This window comes from Pteropus medius, unplaced genomic scaffold (assembly GCF_902729225.1).
Source record: "Pteropus medius unplaced genomic scaffold, Ma_sr-lr_union100, whole genome shotgun sequence".
NCBI classification, from domain to species: Eukaryota; Metazoa; Chordata; class Mammalia; order Chiroptera; family Pteropodidae; genus Pteropus; species Pteropus medius.
In genome coordinates, this window is record NW_024350325.1 from 8,618,972 (window position 1) to 8,628,850 (window position 9,879).

At 32.9% G+C, this 9,879-nt stretch overlaps 1 long non-coding RNA gene and 1 pseudogene across 2 annotated transcripts in view; both read left to right on the forward strand.

Annotated features, from left to right (window-relative positions):
- Positions 1-9,879, forward strand: part of LOC120583867 (uncharacterized) — a 28,879-nt gene that overhangs the window by 4,658 nt on the left and 14,342 nt on the right. For both annotated transcript variants that reach the window (XR_005647885.1, XR_005647886.1), the window contains exons 2-5: positions 459-496; positions 3,341-3,448; positions 8,830-8,894; positions 9,547-9,684. This is a non-coding gene — a long non-coding RNA (uncharacterized LOC120583867). The remainder of the gene's footprint in view (positions 1-458; positions 497-3,340; positions 3,449-8,829; positions 8,895-9,546; positions 9,685-9,879) is intronic.
- LOC120583941 (uncharacterized) lies at positions 2,638-2,756 on the forward strand (annotated as a pseudogene).

The window sequence follows — 9,879 nt, forward strand, 5'->3', positions numbered from 1 at the left end:
GTATACACACACATAAATAGGCACATACCAATATATACACATATGTTAATGGCATGGGTTTAATTTTAAGTTATTTTTATTGTAATTATACTTGAGAAGATGTCATAGCAACGTTTATAAAGTTCTGAACAAAGGCAGTGAAATCATAGTCTGCACAAACCCTCATACAATTTTCAGGTTCCCTTTTAGTCAATGTCTGTATATCTAATTTTATAGGGTTGTAGTGTGAAATTGTTTTGTCTTTTTCAACTTAACATAAGTGTCTGAGTTACTATATCATTTTACAACCTTCATTCCAAATTGCTCTACTACATATCATTTAGCTGATTCTACCATTCATCTGTTGCTGGTATATAGGTTGTTTCCAATATTTTGCTATTATAAATAATTCTGAACTGAACATTTTTATGCATATGCCTTTCCTAATTGACTTTCTCACTTATTTGCTTATTTAATAGATGTCCCAGATGTAGAAATACAAGTTCCCCAAATGCAGGTATGTTTTGATGGGTTTGATATGTACTGGCACACATAATTAATCAAACATTTACCTTATCAGAATTGGATAGAGATGAAAAATATGTAGTCTCTGTTAGCAAGAAGCTGAGAGTCTAATGGAAAAAACAAATTTTTTAAAGAAATTATAATTTGATAAATTTAGAGGAGGAACATTTAACTCAGGTTAGGTATAGGTGTTTCAGGAAGGCTTTTTAGGATGAGGTTACAGTTGAGTTGTATCTTGAAGGATAGCTTTGTAGAACTATCTTGAAGAATACCTTAATAGAGCTTTTAAAGGATTGGAGTTATCCCAGTGTAAAAGAGTAGAAATAGGCCATAGAAAGCATTTAAAGCAGAATCACTGGAGTGTGAGAAAACAGGGAGGTTCAAGAAAATTCAGGTATTTAATGTGATTTATTACCGAGGCACCTTTGGACAAAGTGAGAAAAGTTAGTCTGATCAAGTGGATAGAGGCTAAACCATGAAGGGCCTTACATGTCACCTTTATATTGATGTAATTGAAAAATCTTAAACCAATGAGTAACATGATCAGATTTATATATTAGAAATTCACTTTAACAAGGGTACTGGAGAACAGATTAGAAAATGCAAGAGATTAAAAAAGAAAACTGTTCTCATGTTGATGGTACAAGTAAATAAAGGTTGGTAGGAATGTAAATTAAAACCGCTTTTGGAAAGTAATTTAGCAATATATAAAAAAGGTTATAGAAATAGTCACATCTTTCCTGCCAGAAATTCCAATTTCAGGAATCTAGTATAGGTGAAATAAATCCAAAATATGGAAAAAAGATCCTCATTCCAGCATTAAATATAATAGCAAAAAAAAAGAGGGGGTAGGAGAATGAAATGTCTAATAGTAGAAAGATTATTGAGTAGATTGTGGAATGTCTACTGCATTTACTATTATCATCATCACAAAATGATGCATACCAATGTGGATAAATGTTTATAAGTGCAAGATGTAAAGAAATAATGAGCATGATTACAACTACTAAAAACACACAGAGGAAAAAAATACTTAAAAACTTTCAACTCATATCAAGGTTTTCTGATCAAAGTTAAAAATATACATGTTAAAAAACCAATCTAAAATTTGGAATCGTTGACATCACCAAACTATACTTCTAAGTAATACTGGTGTTCAATGAGCTAGTCCAGTGATTTTGAAACTTTGAAAATTTGTTGTAAGTTTTAGGGTCTAGAGACCCTTTCTCTAGAATCATGCACACATGTGAACAGTTCGCATAATTTCAGACATGGATGGTTGATGAACATCCTGAAGAAAAATAGAAGAAAAGTTATTTATATACGTATGGTACCAGAATAATGGTCCTCCCAAAGACGTCCATGTCCTATCCTCCAGGATCTGTGAATATGTTATGTTAAATGGCAAGGGTTGTAGGTAAAATTAAGGTTTCTATTCAGATACCCTACATAAAAGTAGATTATCCCAGATTATCTGAGTAGGCCCTTTGTAATTACAAGGTTCTTCTAAAAGTGGAAGAGGGAAGCAGAAAAGTCAATGTCAGAGCCATAAGATGTGAAAAAGACTCAACCAGTTATTACCGGTTTTGAAGATAGGAGGGGGCCATAAGTCAAGGAATGAGGACATCCCCTAGAAGCTGGAAAAGCAAGAAAACAGGTTCTTCCCTAGAGCCTCCAGGAAGGAATGCAGCTCTGCCCATATTTTGATTAGCCTACTGAGACTCATTTTAGACTTCTCATCTCCATAACTGTAAGATGATAAATTTCTGTTGATTTAAGTCACTAATTTTAGGGTAATTTGTTACAGTAGCAATAGGAACTAATATTCACATAAACGGCCTTTTTGTCTGTGTTGATGTGTGGCTGAGGTAGTGAATATGTATGTATACATACATATATAGATATATTTCCTGGTTTTGAAAGTTTCCTGATAGCCAGGACTGTCTGTTTTTGTCCTGTGTCTTTAGCATAGTTATTGGCATTGATAAATATTTAATGGGAATGAATGGTACTCAGCAGAGGGAGTCAGGATCACCAATTGCTCTGCCATCTGAACATATTTGAGAATCACTTGTTTTATTGTATTATGGTCTATGTATTCTTATTAACTGTGGGTTAAAATTGTGAAGAATAGTCTACAGCCATGCTACCCTGAACAAGCCCAATCCTGTCTGATCTCGGAAGCTAAGCAGGGTTGGGCCTGGTTAGTACTTGGATGGAAGACTACCTAGGAAGACCAGGTGCTGTAGGTGTAAAAATAAAAAATAAAGGATTGTAAGTTGACGAGGTCCTTGCAATCTATGAGGTCAACCATGCCTCTCCAAAAAAAAAAGAAAATTATGAAGAATATAAAATGGTAAATATTTGTTCTGGATTGAATGTGAAGGCTATTTTCTAATTGAAATAAATTGATATTTACTGAGTATCTATTATGAACAAGGCATGTTTTAAGGCTGTTTTGTACTTGTTTATTATCATATATTTAAAACACTGTGCTATAAATAGCTATGCTTAGGATTTTCACCCTCCAGAAATATTATAACTACTAAACTAGAAGAATTATAATAAAGGCAAAGAGGACAAGATTTAATAATGGCTGGTTTAAAAATGTTTATAACCTGTGTCCTGGATCCACAGCTATTTATTTTCTATGAGTTTTTAATTTTCAAATTTAATATTTACTTGAAAATTTCAAATTAAACTTCTAATCATGTTAAGTATATATATGTACATATATATATATATATATATACACACACACACATACCAAATCTAGTTATTTTTCTATACTTTTTTTGTTTAACAAATTCATAAAAAGTAATTTTATCTTTTTTAGGTCTGTGAAGTGTCAGACCTCAAGATGGACAACAAGTGTTTAATTAGATACAGCATCTAGTCTACCACTGAAATCATAAACCTATACAACATTTATTGAAATTTGTTGGTAAGAATGTGATGTTTTTCCTACAAACTCACTGGTCTACATTCCTTTTTAAAAGTGCAAGCTTACAGTTTATTTTTAGATATTGACTATATCTTTGTTCTATCAAGTAACTTTGATAGTTTCTTTTCCCTGTAGCTAATTGATACATTAAAAAACAATGATAAAATCCTCCTCAGAGGTTACTTAAATGGTTCATGACTATATTAGTTAATTAGGTATCAGTGAAAGAGAATACACTGTTTGTTCTGCAGTTGGGTAGATTCTTTTAATGAAAGATCAACATAAGTATTTTATTATCATACATATTTTGGATGACCCTTTAAAAATCATATAAGGCAAAGAGAAACTAAAAGGTTTTTTTTCCCCGTATGTGATTTTTAAAGTATGCCAATATTAGTTACATGCGATAAAGTTTATACATGCATCAGGAAATGTACTTCTCTTTTGGGAAATTTACTTTGCATAGTTTAGAACCCCAATTTCTGGAAGTGGTTAGAACAGATTCATATATGTATAGCATTTTCAACTCTGATTTTGTTAAGATTATGGAGGTATAAGGTTTTTTCCCTATATAAAGAATTGTTTTGCTTCCAAATTCTTGGCCGCAGATTATGGAACTGAATTAAAATTTCTTTACAATTAATAATGGTTAATATTTACTAAGGAAGTATAAACATTTCCATCCCTTTATCAATAAAGATTCCTGGAAATGGATAAATCCATTTATTTCAGTTATCTACTGAATTTTCAGTTATCTGAAATCTGACAATGCTAGCCTTAGATAAAATATTAAATACAATGTTTTTGAAACATTATTTTAAAAATAATATAAATTTCATAAGAGCTTAATAAAGGAAATTTAACCTATTCAGGTTTAGAATCATAGACTCTTAATATTGAAAACATAACTCTTTGTAACTGCCACCATTTTCCAAGTGCCCCGCTACAGCTCATTCCCACCTACATGTGATAACGCTTTAAACATGACATCTATTATTTTCAACCAGAAGACAACTGAATCCCCACTCCTTAAATATCCTTTTAGTTTCTTTAATGGCTTTATGATTTAAACCCTTCACTGTCTTGGCTTCTTTCTTCTGGTTATTCTTCAGTTTAATAGGGCCGTCTCAAAACGTGACTCCCAGAATGATAAATCATATGCCATATATGGTCTGAAATATACCAAAGGTTGGTTAACTTTTTGTCCTAGCCAATAAAATGTTTGTATTTGGGGTACAATTTTAGATAATAAAAAGGACTGTAAATAGAAATAGATCATATTCTTGGCCTTTTATCAAAAGAAAATTGAAGAGTTTAAATAAAGTAAACTTTACAACAGAGAGAAAGAACCAGGAATCTATTAACAATTCATTTCTTACTTATTTTTAGTAAACAAAAATCAAAACCCTCTGGTCTCTAGAAGATATGACTGAGGATATATAACCAGTTTTCTATGACACTTGAGAACTATATTTCTATACTTAAAATGTGGAAAAATCTTTCTTGTAGAATGAATCTATAGGGAAATAAAAAGAGTAAAATATAGCACATGTAAAATATAGCACATTCTCCTTTGGCAAAGAAATGCTTACATGTTAGAAACAAATTAACTTTTTAAGGCAGCTCTGAAGAAGTAATTTATTTTAAATAGGTGAACAGTTTACAGCTCTTGTGGGAACACTTTTTCCTTACTTTTCTTCATCATAGAATCAGGCCCTATGTTTTTAATTTAAGTCCTTTAATTTTTGCTGTTAACATTTAATTTACTTGATGACCCCATACTGTTAACTTTTGACCCTATGAACTCATGATAGTATAAAGTGCAAGACTACTAATATAGTATGAGAAACAAAACCTTTTCCTGATAAGAAATTCTTGTAGCATGTAGTTAATTATAATGATCCCCCATGTACCTTTATTTTTATATAAAATTGAAATTCCTAAAGTTTAATTCTTTAGATGTAAAAAATATTAGTACAGACAGTTGTCAATTATTCTAAAATTCAAGGCTTCTACTAAATCACTTGCTATAAAAATACTTTGTACATTGCTTTTATTTGCCCTTAAAGCTAGACCTGTGGACTTGCTTTTGAACATCCTCCTGCCCAAGTTATAAAATATGCATTAAAGAAAATTTTAAAAAATCAGGAACGATTGGAAAGCATTGCTTCTGAAGGCCCCTTAACAATATACCACTTTCCTCCCTCCTTCCCAATTGACAAAGGAAGGCTCTATATTTCTCTTTTGTATGTTAGCATTATTGAATTTCATTCATTTAGTAGTATTGAATACTGTATTTTGCTGTTCTTCAGGAAAACTGCAGTTTATATTTGTGGACTAGAGGGTCTATCTTTCAGAAATCAGAGAACATGGGATCCCTCTGACCCACCTAGGTGACACTACTCTTACTGTAAGGGTAGCCAGAAGGGTGCATTCACTCATCATTTTGGGGTGAAGAATAGGTAGAAACTGATGGAGCATAGATGGGTTAAGTATTGTCTATGACAGTAGGATAGGAGTGAAAGGAAGTTCAGTTTATAGGGAATCTAATTCCTAGATGTGGTGTATGTATAGGTGTGTGTGTGGTATGTGTTTTAAAGAAATTCTGGTGAACTAACAAGGTATAAAAATTATGTTTTGTTATATAAGATTAATATGAATCCTATTATTTATTGAGTTAACATGAAGCTTAATAATTATTATGGATATGTTTAAACATGCCATGTTTACTTTATTCAAAAGTGAACAGATAACCAACAACTGCTGTTTGCTAAACATTATCAGGGACAGGGGTACAAACAAGGTTTCTGATCTCTGGGAATAGTGCAAGCTATATATGTTTCCATATAAACCTTCATGGTTTGTTAATAAGGTAACATGGTTGTCATTTCATAATTTCAATACTGGGGGAATGTTGTAAAACGTACATTATTTTTTTTTTTAAATAAATGGAAGTGTCTTTTATGTGGTTTTACAGTCATGGTGGGAAATGAGATTTTGGACTAGGGAAATGATGGTTGGGATAGAGATGAGAGAGAAGTCTAGAATAATTCCCTAGTTCTTGGTTTGGTTGTACAGCAGGTTGGAAGGGCAGCAGACCAGGCCGCACAGCAGGAGGTGAGCAGCGGGCAAGTGAGCAAAGCTTCATCTGTATTTGCAGCTGCCCTCTAGTGCTAACATCACTGCCTCGGGTCCACTTCAGATCATCAGGCATTAGATTCTCATAGGAGCACCAGTCTCTAGTACCCAAAAGGTTGGGGACCACTGTTGTAGAGTACAATGGTCATATAATTAATTGGGATAGAGACAAACAGAGAAAGAACAGGGCTTCAGGGAGTGAGTGAATGAGTGAGTGTGTGTGTGTGTGTGTGTGTGTGTGTGTGTGTGTGTGTGTAAAAGTGTGGGATAGAAAACTGAGAAAGGGGAAGATGAGAAGCTCAATGAGGACATATTTGAATATGGAAGATTAAGTGCCAATGATATATATCCATGTAGAGAGTTCAGTAGGGAGTTCAACATATGCATCTGAGACTTAGGAGAAAAGCCTTGGCTTGAAGTAGATATGACTAAATAGGTGGTAGTTGAAATTAAAGGGATAATGGATGCTATTACTCATAGAGACTGAATACAGTGAGAGGAAATGAAAATCGACATTAGTGAATGGGCAGGGAAAGAGGCAGCAAAAGAACTGAAAAGAAATAGCAGAGGGATGGAAAGCAGCACCAAGAGTGCTCAGTGTCAGAGAAGCCAATAGGGGAGAGGTTTCAGGAGGAAAGAAATTAGAAGTATCAGAAAATAAAGACAGGTCAAGTAAATTGAAAAAGATATGGGATTTGGCAATTTTGTCATAATTAATATTTGCCAGAACACTTTCAATGGATCGATAATAGCAGAATGCTGTTTGTGTTAGGTTGAATAGTATATTAAAACAGAAAGGTTACAATAGATTTATATTATTTCGAGGCTCCTTATTTCTTTTTAAAAACAGAAATAAAGATGATAATTTTTGGAAGGGGTTACAGAATTGAATAGGAGATCTATAGTAATGAGTGTTTAAAATGTGGGGAAAGAGTCAGCAGAGAGGAGAGATTAAAAAGAGGGGAGATAAAGGTAAAGCAAGATTCTCTAGGAATATGGGATCAAGGGTGCACAGAAAGGAATTGACTTGGAAAAAGAGAAAGGAGATTCTTTCTCTGCAATTAGGAGGAAGGAGGTGAAGATAATTGTATAACTTGCAAATGTGGAGCAAGAGGTGAGGGAGGTACATAGCTGATAGTTTTGATTCTTTTCTGATAAAGGAGGTATAAGAGAGAAGGGCATAGGTGAAGTAGCAAGTTTGAATTGAATTAGGATGGTATAAAATATATGCTCTAAGGAATGGGACAGGGACTTAACTAGGGGACAAGGTTATTAGCAGGAGAGACTGAAACATCTGGGAATCTAGCGTGGATAAGAAAAGCTATGAAGCTGTGTGGGAGATTGTGGTTTGAAAGGAAAGGGAATACTTGAGGAATGGAAGTTTAAATAAAGGTAAGAAAGCAGGTGTTTAGGAAGTAATGGAGTGAAGAAAAACTAGAATGATAAGTCATGGAGTCTAAGGCTGTCAAACAATTTTCTGGTGATCAGAAGGTTGAGGGTCTAGCCCTGGGCATGGATTGCTGAATGAAGTGACTGTAAGCTGGCAGAGTCTAGAATTCATGGTTGTTGGATGGGTTGTCATATTGACACTGAAGTGGCACCCAATGGCTGAAAATGCAGGGAGACACATACTGAAAGCCAAATGCCAAAGTCCTCAATGAATAAAGGAGGGAATGATGGGCAATTATGTAATGAGAATGAAAGAAAGGAGTAAAAATTTTCCAAGATTGTTGATTAAGCCCTTTTTCCCCCTCTCACAAATTAAGAGTCACAAGGGTAAGGACTATGTCTTAGTTAATGCTGCAAATATTTGTTGAATTTAAGAATAAACAAATGATTACCTCATCATTTTTAATAGGTATTTATTCATATTAAGTATTTCTGAAAACTTTGGGTTTTTATTATTATAAGCAAATACAAATGAGCAATATGTATTATTTCTAACAATAAAAATTCAGCTATAATATACTTTAGTGACTGAATATGTATTCTATTATAGAATATAAGGGTATACTGTAATTTAAGCAGTTTTTTTATTTTGGGGTATTTATGTTGATTGCAACCAATTTTTTTCTACTGGTGAAGGAATAATCTAATAGTTAAATTTTTGCCTTATTTGGTTAGGATGCAGTCTTAGAAGTGGATTTTTTGATAAGGCCTTCATAGCAAGTTCATTATCTTTTAGGCCTATTTCTAATGGGTTTGTTTATTTGCTTTCGCATTCTGTCCTGGATTGGAATCAGAAATTGGACAGTGCTGTAAGTACTGATTGATGCAGGCATGCTAATGGCAACAAGAGTGAGAAATGGTAAGTAAAAGTTCTTCACAAGAATAATGATGGGTGTTTTAAGAACTTAGAGTCAAGTACATTTTCATAAGCACAATAAGAGGGAATTTATGAGTTAAATAACAGGATATAGTGGTCAATTCAGAAATGCATATTCTAATTAAATAAAAACTTTTATGAATAATCTGTATTTGTTAACAGCATCCAATGTTAGGAGACATTTTAATAAATCATGTGTAATCATCAAGGTCACTCCTCAAACTCTTTCACAAAAGTGTAGTTAATAGCAGAGAAGAAAGAATAATTGCTTAGAAGCTTGGTCTCAAAGCTAGAATTTTCTACTTTCATATTTTGTCTTAAATTTAATATAAATGTTACATTATATACCATAATAGTCATATGTTTAATATAAATATAATGCTTAAAAATTAAAAAATATCTCATGAAATTGATATCTGAGAAGATGCCCCATGTTTATTCAGTCACTTTTAACATGCTGGCAAACCACAATGTCCCCCTACCCCAAGCTGGACTTTCAGAGGTTCTAGGTTATTTCATGGTTGTATAATATTCTCCTTTTCCATTTTCACTTCTACTCTTTAGCCAAGGCTATTTATAGTAGTGCATGGCAGAGAATAGATTAATTGATGCTTACCCACTTTTAACTTGACAGTGTCACAGAGACTGAAAATTCAGAGTGAAAATTCAATATCATCACACACTGCATTAGAAGAAATGTTAAAGAAAGTTTTTCAGACGAAAGGCGAATGATACCAGATGGAAATATATATTTACACAAAGAAATGATAAGGTAACTTTATGGGTAAATGTGAAAGATTTTTTTATCTATTTAATCCTCTTTTAAAGATAATCAATTGTTTAAAAATAATAACACTGTATTGTGTGTGATTATAACATGCATAAGTAAAATACATGACAACAATAGCATAAAGACTGATTAATTCGAAGATGTAGACTATAAATCCTAAAGCAACCAGTAGAATAA